The sequence below is a fragment of the Aethalodelphis obliquidens genome, unplaced genomic scaffold (assembly GCF_003676395.1).
Source record: "Aethalodelphis obliquidens isolate GAN/ISIS:26980383/991018 unplaced genomic scaffold, ASM367639v1 scaffold9, whole genome shotgun sequence".
NCBI classification, from domain to species: Eukaryota; Metazoa; Chordata; class Mammalia; order Artiodactyla; family Delphinidae; genus Aethalodelphis; species Aethalodelphis obliquidens.
The window spans coordinates 34,949,288-34,962,502 of record NW_020837953.1 but is presented as its reverse complement, the minus strand read 5'-3'; the positions used below and the strand labels follow the sequence as shown (position 1 = coordinate 34,962,502).

General features: G+C 41.7%; 1 protein-coding gene across 4 annotated transcripts in view; it reads right to left on the bottom strand.

Annotated features, from left to right (window-relative positions):
- LUZP1 (leucine zipper protein 1) overlaps positions 1–13,215 on the bottom strand; it is a 77,868-nt gene that overhangs the window by 34,331 nt on the left and 30,322 nt on the right. The window contains exon 1 of one of the 4 annotated variants that reach the window (XM_027109802.1): positions 2,842–2,864. The exons of the other annotated variants lie outside the window; for them this stretch is intronic. The gene's annotated coding sequence lies outside the window, so the exon portion shown is untranslated. Of the gene's footprint in view, positions 1–2,841; positions 2,865–13,215 lie in introns of those variants that run through there. 4 annotated transcript variants of the gene reach the window in all.

Sequence of the window (13,215 nt, the reverse complement as noted above, 5' to 3'; positions counted from 1 at the left end):
AGAGGTGTTGCAGTGAAATGATAAGGGCAGAAGCCAGACTAGAGCAGGCTGAGTGAGCAGAGTGAGGCAGTGAGTATAAACAGCTTTTTAGAAAAGTTTGGCTATTTGAAAGTGAAGGTAATGGATTAAAGAGAATGCAGGGCTGAGGAAGCAGAGTTGTTCTGTTTCTGTTTAATGGGTGCACTTATCAGAGTACTGCTGCACTCACAAGCTGCAAGTCACCCAAAGGTCTCACACCCTCACACCCAACTTAGGATGCCATTTCCCTTGGACTGATTCCTAAATGCCCAGAGTATCTAGAAGTTTTTGTTTACATGTACATCTCACCTCCCTTACTACATACAATGGAAGATAAAAACACCCTTCTATATTCTTTCACTTGGTGCTGTCAAGACAGAACACTGGGCTTTCTTACTAAAGGGCCTGAGTTTAAAAGGTTTTCTGCTGCCATTTTAACTTCAAGGCATATATGGGGATCATTGTTATTTCTACCCCAACAAGAAGCCTTTTTTCCATTTTATAGCCCCTAGAGCACTTCCCTTTGTCTCCATTCCACACTCCCTGTCCACCCTGCCTGCTTCCCAGGCAACACACTATAATGGCAACCGTCTTGGGAGTGAGAGAAGCTGGGTTCCCACTATAATTCAGTCACATAATCAGGTTAGGTGACTAAACTTCACAATCTCAGTGTTTTCAAGTGGATATAGAGATTATAATATCTAAACTTCATGGGGGTGTTGTAAGGGCTATATGAAAATATACATTACGTGCCTAAGCACATAAGGCCTAGCATAAAACACATCCTATAAATGTTAATTCAATTCTCTTCTCATTACCATTCTGATTAAGCCTTACATCCTCTGCACAAGTTTATTTAGTGTCTTTTTTCCCTCTGTCTACGTTGTACCAGGAAAAGGAGAGGAACCTTGAGAAATTAACTTGCCCAGTTCCAACCGAAAGAGTTTTAAAGAAGTACTAAGAGAGGTGGATGGGTGGGGCCAGAGGTGTAACCAAGCAGTATCTGAAAGGGCAGGGAGGAGTCCAGAAACAGTCAGGCTCCCTGCCAGGTTCTCCTGGGTCCCCCTCCAAGTTCCTTCTGTGCAGCTAAGGCTGTGTCTCTGTATCATGCTCTTTTAGTAAGTCATGCTTGCCAACAAGTCTCAAGTCAATGTCTTCAGTATTAAAAAAAGCAAAACAGCACTTATACTCACACACATACTGGGCTGTACAAAGGGCAATGGAGTCCTGAGTTCTAGTCTTGACTCTCCAATTTATTAGTTCTGGACCCTTGTAGGATTATTCTAATTCTCTTACTCAGAGAAACTCTTACTCAAAGTTTCCTCATTTGTAAGACAAAAATAACAATCTGTCTTCACTACAAGACTGAAAGGACCAAATGAAATAATGTATGTGAAAGTACTCTGCACACTATAAAACATGGTTATTGTTATATTATAGGTATACAAAGCAGTTACACAGTCTACGTTTGGCCAGTTTAGGTGTAAGTTTGACTGAAAAAGCCCCCAGCTCTGGAGTACTCTATACTATGACCCAAGGCTACCTATTTCCAACCCAAGTCCCTCTGTCCCTGGCAGCTGAAAAATTTATATTCTAATTCCACTTGATTCCCTTATCTTAGCAAGGTTTCTTGAACTTCTCTGGCTAAGTGGCTCCATGTTCCCAAAATGGTAAAGACCATGACATCTGATGATCTCTAAGGGCCCTTTTGGCTTGGACATTCTAAGCCTCTCTATCCTATACTCTCAAACTACTTTGTCTCCCTACTTGAGCAATTTCCACTCTACTTTGCATTATAGCTTTATCTTATATTATCTCCTAAGGAGAGAGCAGAAGGTTGTCTTAAATGAGTTTTATATTCCCCACAGCACTTAACATGGAGCTTTGTACATAGAAAGTACTCAAAAAGTATTGGCTGAATTGATTTATTGCTGATTTCTCGTTTTTTGCACTTATTGTCCATACCACACAATAATTATAGACTATCTTCTTATCCTTTTATATTCCTTTTGTAACTCCATAGGCCTGGCAAAATGTGAAACACATAGTCTATATTTTTTTAAGGACTGGTGACTGGTTCATTTCTTGATCAAGGTAAAAAAAGCTCAGAGCCAATCAACCTATCCTACCTACGATTTTTAACAACTGCTTCTGGTTACTGACATATATAAACATGACATTTATCAGACTGTCACAGGAAACTGTATAACAGTTATTACACGGATAGAGGCAAATGGAATGCAGGAGTTAAAGGCCCTTTTCTCCCCAGTGACATCAATAATGTGGTAAAAAGGCAAATATGTTGACAGCTAGCCAGACCTGGACTCTAAGCTCATCTCAGGGAGTGTGGCGGGGGGGATCTTCTAAAACGGCTCCCAGGGATGTCCACCTCCTAGTATCCAAGTTCTATGGGGGCTCCTCCCTTGAGTGTGGGCTGGACCTAATGACTTACTTCTAATGAAGAGAATATGGCAAGAGTTATGAGATGTCACTTCTGAGATTAGGTAGAAAAGACTGAATTTTTTCTTGTTGCCTCTCTCTTGCTCTCGCCACCTCTTGCTAGCTTTGATGAAGCTAGCTGCTATGCTGGAGAGGTCCATGTGGCAAGGAACTGAAGGTGGCCTCCACCCACCAACCGGCAAGGAACTGAGGGCCTCACTCCCATGCCTGGAGGAACTGAATCTTACCAATGACCACTGAGAGAACTCTGAAGCTGGTCCTTCCCCAGGCACACTGGAGGTGAGCAAGTCCCTCCTGTGAAATTTTTGATGTGATGTGGGTTTTTTTAAATTTAAAAAGCTGTTAACTCTTAAAGATACATACCGAAATGCTTACAGATGATACGTCTGGAATTTGCTTCAAAATAATACAGGAGGGCTTCCCTAGTGGCGCAGTGGTTGAGAATCTGCCTGCCAATGCAGGGGACACGGGTTCGAGCCCTGGTCTGGGAAGATCTCACATGCCGTGGAGCAACTGGGCCCGTGAGCCACAACTGCTGAGCCTGTGCGTCTGGAGCCTGTGCTCCGCAAGAAGAGAGGCCGCGATAGTGAGAGGCCCATGCATCGCGATGAAGAGTGCCCGCCGCTCGCCGCAACTGGAGAAAGCCCTCGCACAGAAACAAAGACCCAACACAGCCAAAAATAAATAAATTAATTAATTTAAAAAAATAATAATAATACAGATGGGGTTAAGTGAATGAGGGTATAGATGAAACAACATCAGCCATAGTTCATAACTGCTGCAATTGTGTATGGGTACGTGGGAGTTTGTCATGAAGTTTCCTTTCGTTTAAATTTGAAATTCTCTATAACAAAAAGCCTTCTTGCAGGGAGGGATGGGCAAAATCCAAGAACCCAAGGGCCCTTCTAAGTTCCGACGATCTACGATCCCACAACACCTCAAATCCTATGCTCTGACCTTCCCTAGGTTTCCTGAACTGAATATACCATTTCAATCCATGCCAGTGACCTACATTATCACTTTCCCACAAAAACTCTGTTGAGCACCCACATCTGATAAGTTAGTTAAAATAAGATTACTTGGACAATTTGGCCCTAGTAGGTGAAGAGAATCGAGTGATACGATGGCTAATTGCTAGAAGGTACTTGGCACAAAGTAGGAGGAACCACCCTAGGGCTTCCTCGTGTAGGAAACCATCACCTGTTGTACTTTATTGTGGCCACCCTTAGGACACACCAGCCTTTGGCCAGTATAGGTATTTTAACATTTCCTCCCTATGCTGTGTACAAACTTAATTTTTTAATCACTTACAGTTTTCTTTCATTATGCCTCAAGTATCTCAATTGGTATGAATGACCTATTTTCTAATTTCCAGTTTTGTTCAGCTAATTAAAAAAGAAAATCTCATGGTCTACAGTTCCACAAGAAAAGAACTTCAACAGGGAAGAAATCATATCTGCTTTTTCTTGTCAGAGTCTCTGATTCTTCGGTTAGAGAATCAATCTTTGAAGTTCCTACTAAACAAGAAGATTCACACAATAAAGTGAAATGAGGATAGACAAATGCAAACTCAGTAACTAGTTCCCACACTCTTCCTTGAGGTACATCACCATTGCTACTGCCACATCCCACTTCTATTGTATAAGATGTCCATGCTCTAATCTGTCATGATAACTTCAATCACCCACACAATATTTATATTCTACCCCCTACCCTTCACCCTCTCTTTATGAATAGTCCTGAGATAATACTCTATCTGAGGGGTTTTCAACTCTGGCTAAATATTAGAAAAACCTGGGGACCTTGCAAAACTATCACTACTGTCTGATAACTGACTCAATTTCTATAAGAGGTCAATGATTCGAAAAAGGCAAGGGATGGGGGAGCAGGGGAAGAGGGACCACTCTAGATGTAAAGAAACTTAAGAAACATAACTTAATGTGTGGACTCTGGGTGGATCCTTATTCTAACAAACTAACTGCAAAGACATTTTTGAGACAATCAAGGGAATTTGATTATGACCTAGGACTTAGATATTAAGGATTTGTTAACATCATTAAATTTCATAATGGCACGGTTATGTGAGAAAATGTCCATATTTAAAGATGCGTATTAAAGTATGTGGGGTAAAATTACATGATATCTGGGATTTGCTTTAAAGTTCTTCAACAAATGAAGCAAATGTAGCAAAATCTTAAAAATTATTGAATCTAGATAGATACATACAGGTTCACTGTATTAGCCTCTCCAGCTTTGCGAATGTTTGAAATCTTCATAATAAAAAAATACTTTTTTTAATGCTGACACCTAGGTACAACTATAAAACTCTTTATCAGCTTCTACCAAAGCTGAGCATATGATCCAGCAATCCTATTCCTAGGTATATATCCAACAGAAATGAGTGCCTGTCTACCAAAAAGACATGTACAACACTAAGAATGTTCATGGCAGCTTTGTCATATAGCCAAAACTGTCCCAAAAGTCCCGTAACAGTAGAATAAATAAATAATTGTGGTACATCCAAACAATGAGCTATTACATACTAGATGAATGAATGCAACATGGATGAATACCAGATATGATACTGAGCAAAAAAATCCAGACCCAAAAAGAGTGCATGCTATCTGATTCTACTTATATGAAACTCAAGAATAGACAAAGCTAATAAATGGGAATAGAAGTCAGAATAAGTGACTACTTGGGCAGCCAGTAACTGATGAGGAAGAAGCACGAGGGAGCCTTCTGGAGTTTTGGAAATGTTCTATATTTTGATCCAGAGCATATCTTGATGTGAGTAGTCTTTTGTTTTTTGTTGTTATTTTTTTTGGCTGTGTTGGGTCTTCATTGCTGCGCACAGGCTTCCTCTAGTTGTGGTGAGCGGGGCTACTCTTCGTTGTGGTGCACAGGCTTCTCATTGCAGCGGCTTCTCTTGTTGCAGAACACGGGCTCTAGGCACAAGGGCTTCGGTATTTGCGGCACGTGAGCTCAGTAGTTGCGGCACACAGGCCCTAGAGCACGCGGGCTTCAGTAGTTGAGGGACGTGGGCTCAGTAGATGAGGCACGTGGGCTCTAGGGCATGCGGGCTTCAGCAGTTGTGGCATGCAGGCTCAGCAGTTGTGGCTCGCAGGCTCTAAAATGCAGGCTCAGTAGTTGCAGCACACAGGCTTAGTTGCTCCACCGCATGTGGGATCTTCCCAGACCAAGGATTGAACCCGTGTCCCCTGCATTGGCAGGTGTATTCTTAACCACTGCACCACCAGGTAAATCCCTGTGAGTAGTCTTCACATGACTATTTACACATATAAAAATTCACTGAGTATTTTACTGAAAATTTTGTGTACTTTAGATATATTCAATAACAAACAAACATTAGAGTAAAAATCAGAATCTTACGTACCAGTGTTTTACAAAAGCTCTGTAAGCAATCCTAACGTGCAGCCAACGCTAAGAACTGTTCTTCTACCTCAACAAACTTCTACCTACCAAGACTCCCAGGTCTTGGACTTCCCTGGTGGTCTAGTGGCTAAGACTCCACACTCGCAATGCAGGGGGCCCACATTCCCAATGCAGGGGGCCCACGTTCCATCCCTGGTCAGGAAACTAGATCCCACATGCCGCAACTAAGGGTTCGCATGCCACAACTAAAGACCCCACATGCCGCAACTAAAGACCCTGCCTGCCACAACCAAAAGATACCTCATGTCGCAACTAATGATCCCGCATGCCACAACTAAAGACCCTGCACATGGCAACGAAGATCCCGCATGGGGCAACGAAGATCCCGCGTGGGACAACTAAGACCCAGTACAGCCAAATAAATAAATAAATATTAAAAAAAAAAAAAAGACTCGCAGGTCTTCCTACTTCCACTGCAATAGTAACTGTGAAACAAGGTAATAAAAACAGAAGCTTGGAAAGATGGTGGTGCGGGGAGTAAGGCGAGAGGCACCTCTTAGAAGAGTAAGAATTCAGGACAAGGGAGGAAAACTGAGGTCAGTGCTGATGGAGCTAAGAACATAGCTGAAAGAGACAGTGAGTATGACAACTCAGATTCTAGTTTTAGCTTATTACTGGCTAGCTATGGGCTTGGCCTTAGGCAAACTGCTTCTTTTCTCCAGACCCCACTAAGATCTATTACAGTTTTTAAACAGTCTGTAGAGGTAAGTGAGAGGAATCAAGTAAAAACAAGTCCTTTTGAAGGACCCTAGGTTTATCTCTAGCATAGCACTTACCATTCTATACTATAATTATCTACTGGTTTATCTCTTCCCACCAAACCTAGAGCTCTTAAAAGGCCAGGATTATGTATACCATCTCTGAATCCAAGCACATGCATAGAACTTGGCACATAATAATAACTCAGTAAATGTTCAATAGCTAAACAGCTGAAAACTATGAGTGCCTATACTTATGTTCTTATAAGTACAGATACACTTATATAGACTTATAAGAAAGAATGATTCATTTCCCACATATACACCCTTTTCAAATAACACTGAATAATATTACTTTCCTTATTGATACCAACTAAAGGGAGTCCAGATTCTAAAATACCCAGAATCATCAGAAAGGCTCCCTAGCCTACCAGAAGGCCTCAAAAGTCTATGCCTCCTCCTCCCCAAATAACATACCTCCTAATAATATCTAATGCTTATACATTATTTCATAGTTCAAAGTACTTGCAGTCCCATAATCTCAATTAAACCTCATAACAAGTCTATAAGGAGGTATTATCAAATCCATTTTATATAATGAGCAAACTGAGGCACATATTTTAAATAATTTGCTGACCTAAGGTAAACTGAAATTAACTAAAGGAGGGCTTTCAATATGTACCCTCTTTCTTCGGAGCCCAGAGGGAGGAGAAAGAGGAACATCACTACCTCTGCTCCCCTGGCCTCCCCAAGTGAGACGGATCAGTCCACTAGCTGCTTTTGCTTTATTGAGCTGACTACCTCTTAAATTTTCCTTGTCTCTATGAGAATCAGTTATATGATTTTTATGTTAAGCAAAATATAAGTCCAGCCCAAGTAGAAAAATCCCAAGTCTACAAACAGCCACACTCAAAAGCTTCTAGCTGACATCCTTGTGTATAAAGCTAAAGAAATAAGAGAAAAACTTGTTCCAGCAGGGAGGTATAAACCCTACTAACCAAACAGCCCTACAATACTCAGGCAGTTATGCACAACTGATTTAGTTTGTACTTGCTTTTATATTTTCTTCAATAATTTGTACTGTCTATTGTTTTCTCCTCACCATTGCAAATTCTTCAAGGGCAAAGGTCACATCTTCCAGTTAAGACGGTCCATCTCCTATATAAACGAGCATACTGTACCCAAACTAAAATTGGACCATGTTTTTCTGACCCTGTAACTTATATAAACTGTCTTTCCCAAAATTAAAAATTTAAATACTTTTTAAATTTAAGTACTTAAGTTATTAAATACTTTAAGTAATTAACAAGCTTACATTCTTCAAAAGAATAACATATATAAAATCTAGAGTCAGGGCTTCCCTGGTGGCGCAGTTGTTGAGAGTCCGCCTGCCGATGCAGGGGACACGGGTTCGTGCCCCGGTCCGGGAAGATCCCACATGCCGCGGAGCGGCTGGGCCCGTGAGCCATGGCCGCTGAGCCTGCGCGTCCGGAGCCTGTGCTCCGCAATGGGAGAGGCCACTACAGTGAGAAGCCCGCGTACCGCAAAAAAAAAAAAAAAATCTAGAGTCTCTAAGAAACAAACACCAAAGAACACAGCATCTACAATAATGGCAGGCAAATATTTGAGTGGGAACTCAATGAAGATGAACTGTGTGAATGATAACTGAGAGCTCAAAATCCATTAAAAATCACTTAAAGCAGAATGAAATAACCAGGAACCAAGAGAAATGGATAGAGAATGCCAAATTAATTGGAAAAACAGCAAGTCAGACTTTAAGGCAGTACCACCCAAAGTCATGCTTGGGGTCCCACAAGGGAACACTGGATCTAAGCACTGCATTACACCCACAGCAGAGATCTATAGCCCAAGTGCAAGCATTCGGGTAATTACTCCCCACTACCACTGCCCTGAGGTCCAGGCACAGGACTGCAGGAGTTAAATCAGGCAATACTAAAAGTGAGGAGGAAATTAACATGCCACCTGACACTTTTCCGGCATAGCCTAAGCCCATTAGTTTAGGTTATAAACACAACTGCAAGATTCCACTACACTGATGAAACTACTCTTTTTCTGCAAACTAAAAATAACCTATTTATCAAATCCGGAGCATTCCTCAAGTATTTTTGCCCTGTCAGCTACCCGAAGTTCCATTTCCTCAAATCCTTCATTTAATCTACAGTGTTTTATTGGATCCAAGTCTCCCCATGTCCCTCAGCTTCCCCCTTCATCCTAATCCTGTGACTACTGCAAGAGACAAAAACCCTTTCCTAACTCAAGCTTTTTAAGTTTCTTTTCTAATAATAAGCATGTACAAAGCTTGTGGCTCCTGCCTTGTGTAGAGCCGCAAATGGATGATGGGCTGAGCTGCAGCAAAGAATAATGAAAAGCAAAGAAAAAATGAAGGACAAGACAGGGCATGATCAGGAAGTTGGCTAAATGCTTTTCATTCAGGCAGGAATAGAAGGAACCCCACCCACTTAGAAGAATAAAGCATAAGGGTGAATGGTTTCCAATACAGAGCAGACTGTATTTTACCACCTTACAACATAACAATCAAGCCTGCTCTGGGGACAGATAAATACCCAAAGAGCTCTGAGTATCCCACAGGAATCACTAGTCTGTCCTAGGGTTGAAGTGACATGTTCAGGGGAAACAAGCTTCCATAATTTAAGCCAAACAAGTCAGGCATAAACTGCAGATTTTCTAGTCATAAAGTGCTGAGACAGGTGCTCAAATCATCAGCAGTTCTCCTCCTCTCAGGCCCTAGGGTAAACTAACACTCCTTTTCCAAAGGTGGAAACTAACATGGACTTAGAACTTCCTTTTGGCCCCTTGTTCCCTGCAATAGCCTCAGGAGAATGCCACAATACTCTGCCACCCTATATAGATGTAATAAAGCATTTGCTATTGTAAAACAGTTACTTGGGATATACATAATGTACTTCCCACAGATCCAACTTTCAAGTCTTCTCTCACTCCTATTTTTATCCTTTTATCTCTTTAAAACAAAACAAAACAAAAACTGGCTTATCTATAAAATCCACACTCTCAGAAACATTCCTCCTGAAAAAAGAAAACTTTAGCCTGCGACCACCCAAGGTGCACTGTGGTAAAGTTCCAGTGCAGAATCTATGCTGTGTATCAAAGCAAACTGCAAGTTGTGGTCCTTCCAGGATTCATGAAATCAAAGAATATCAAAGCTGGAAAAATCCTTGGGGGTCAATTATCCAGTCCTAATTTTCATTTTATTTTTTATTTTTTTGGCCGCACCTCGCGGCTTATGGGATCTTAGTTCCCCAACCAGAAATTGAACCCATGCCCCCTGCAGTAGAAGTGCGGAGTCCTAACCACTGGACCACCAGGGAATTCCCCGATTTTCATTTTAATGATGGGGAAAATATGACCAGAAGACAGGAAATGGAAGCTTGGAGCAAAACTGAACCTAAGACCTAGGTATCCAGACTCCCAACTCAGGCCTCTTATGCCACACCATACCTCTGCAGAAGACTGAGTTTATGGGAATCAAGTAGCTAAGGAAAAGGGAGGAAAAAGAAAGGAAAAAAGGTACCAAGCAAAGAGACCAATTCTTTGTGAATTCCCCTCCTCTGTTACTGGAGGAGGAGAATTCAGGGGACCAGTTACTGCTCCTCCAAATGCCTTAACTTTGAGAGTTTGTCTCTTAGGGACTTCCCTGGTGGCGCAGTGGTTGGGAATCAGCCTGCTAATGTCAGGGACACAGGTTCAAGCCCTGGTCCAGGAAGATCCCACATGCCGCAGAGCAACTGAGCCCGTGCACCACAACTACTGAGCCTGCGCTCTAGAGCCCGTGAGCCACAACTACTGAGCCCACGAGCCACAACTACCGAAGCCCACGTGCCTAGAGCCCATGCTCCACAACAAGGGAAGCCACTGCAATGAAAAGCTTGCACACTGCAACGAAGAGTAGCCCCTGCTCGCCGCAACTAGAGAAAGCTTGCATGCAGCAACGAAGACCCAAAGCAGCCAAAAATAAACAAATTAAATAAAATAAAGAGCTTGTCTCTTAAACATTACATAATTTTTACTAAAAGCAAGATACAAATTGCCACTCACACCCTAATGGGGCCTCCCAATCACTGGATAGGCAAAATCAAAATCAACCAAATACTAGGATGGAACAACTACAAGAACCCTTAAATAGAAAGATGGCATCCTTTGGGGGAAGAGGGCACATTTTTAAAAGACGACTCAATTGTATGACACCACTGAAAGAAGCCACATTATCAGATCATATTCTGTATCTAGGCCTTAGAGAAAATTTCAGTTCTCTGAATCTTTTTCTTTAACAGTAAAATGAAAAGTATAGACTTTCATTCATTCAAAGACCCTTTCAAGTTCTAAAAGGCTCAACCTCTTTCCAGGAGGCCCCTACTAAAGGAAGACACTAGCCATAACAGTACCCAAAAGGCAAGGTACAAAATTCTTAAGCCTGACCACCAGCCTGGAGATGGGTCCTGGCAGATGGGCTTCCAAGCTACCAGTCTTCCCAGCTACCAGTCTTCCCACAACCTGACAATGAACATCAGTGGTATCACTACAATTAAACATGGGGGAAACAGTGCACACTTTCTTCTACACTGTGCCCACTAGAATGTTGGCTGTGATGCCTCTTTAGGAACTGGTTTGACCATCTACAGATGATTAAATTTGCCATTGTTGATTGTTTCCATCCCCTCCCTTGAAATCAAACTGAATATTTACTGAGTGTCTACTATTAAACATATTAAATACTTTCTCAATATCCTCATTCTGTTTGTTTTTTCTTTCATTTAGCATCTTGCATGTTAGAGATTTAAAGAGCTATAAAGAAATAAAAAACTTTAATCACAAAAAACTAGAATTTTCAATTAACAGAAAATGAAAACACTACTGAGCGTAAGCTAGCTTTGTCCTAAATCATATCAGTCTATATGGCCAGCGCAGTGTTCTTGTTCAGTGGTTGCTCCTTCCCAGGGATGTGGCTGATGGTGAAAATGCAAAATAATGTAAGCAAAGAGGATAAGAGTTTCATTTTCTGCTGTCACATCAACACATCTTAATGAGGAAGCTGTAGTATATCAGAGATCAAAGCCAAGAACTAAATCAAGGCAAAAGGAAACGCAAGCTCCAGCATAGATGATGAAAAGTAATGAATCTTAAAAAAGCAGGAAATTAGCATGCCCACCCACTAAGCCTGAAATGAAGATGATTTCTATCAGCAAGATAACAAACAGTAATTTTCAAACCTCAGTATGGATATGGAATTACTTGTTAAAATCACAAATTCCCAGTTACCATCCACAAATATTCTGGTGAATTGGACCTGTTGTGCACATCAGTTTGCATTTGTATTCTGATACAGATGGCTCAAACACTATACTTTTAAAAATACTATAAGGGGAAAAAAATTGTTAGGTCTCCTAGACACCTAAATGTACATTTTCTGGAGCGGTGTAATCTACAGTATGTATTCCAAAGATGGCATGCAGACTGATTTTCAACAGAACTAGACCTACTCCTTTCCCTTCAGCAGACACTTGAGAATTAATATGGGCTGATTTCAATCACTTAACAAGGTAATCCTCCCTTTCACCTTCTAAAGCAACTTCTCAAGTCAGAGCTATCTCCACTCCTTATACCAAAGAGCCTTGCTCCTTATCTTAGAGGGTCACTCGCTGGCTTCATTCTGAAACCTCTCAGATAAGTCTTCTGTGTCATCCTACCTAAAGAGAGAGCCTATCTAAAAGTAGGCACCCCTTCTCTAACTTGCTACTTGTTTCTCCTGCTTTATTTCTCTTCATGGTACTTAGCATTACCTGAGATTCATTGTATTTTATATTTAATATTTATTTACCCTCTCCCTCACTGGAATGTAAGTTCTATTAGAAAATGGAGGGGGTGGGGGATGCGTGGGGAAGACTTCCCTGGTGATCCAGTAGTTAAGAATTCACCTTCTAAAAAAAAAAAAGAGTTCACCTTCCAATGCAGGGGGTGTGGGTTCAATCCCTGGTTGGGGAGCTAAGATCCCACATGCCTGGCATCCAAAAAACCGAAACGTAACACAGAAGCAATATTGTAACAAATTCAATAACGACTTTAAAAAAAATGGTCCACATCAAAAAAAACTTTTTTTAAAGAAAACAGGGTCCTGAACCCCGCTACCATTGTATTCCTAGCACCGTAACAGTGCCTAGCATACAGTAGGTACTCGATAAATGTTTATAAATGAATAAAGCACCATTTCAGAAAACAAAGTAAGGGCTTCCCTGGTGGCGCAGGGGCTTCCCTGGTGGCACAGTGGTTAAGGATCCGCCTGCCAATGCAAGGGACATGGGTTCAAACCCTGGTCCGGGAAGATCCCACATGCCGCGGAGTGACTAAGCCCGTGCGCCACAACTACTGATACTGCGCTCTAGAGCCCGCGAGCCACAACTACTGAAGCCTGTGTTCCACAACAAGAGAAGTCACTGCAATGAGAAGCCCGCGCACCGCAACAAAGAGTAGCCCCCGCTCTCTGCAAGTAGGGAAAGCCCGCGCGCAGCAACGAAGACCCAACGTAGCA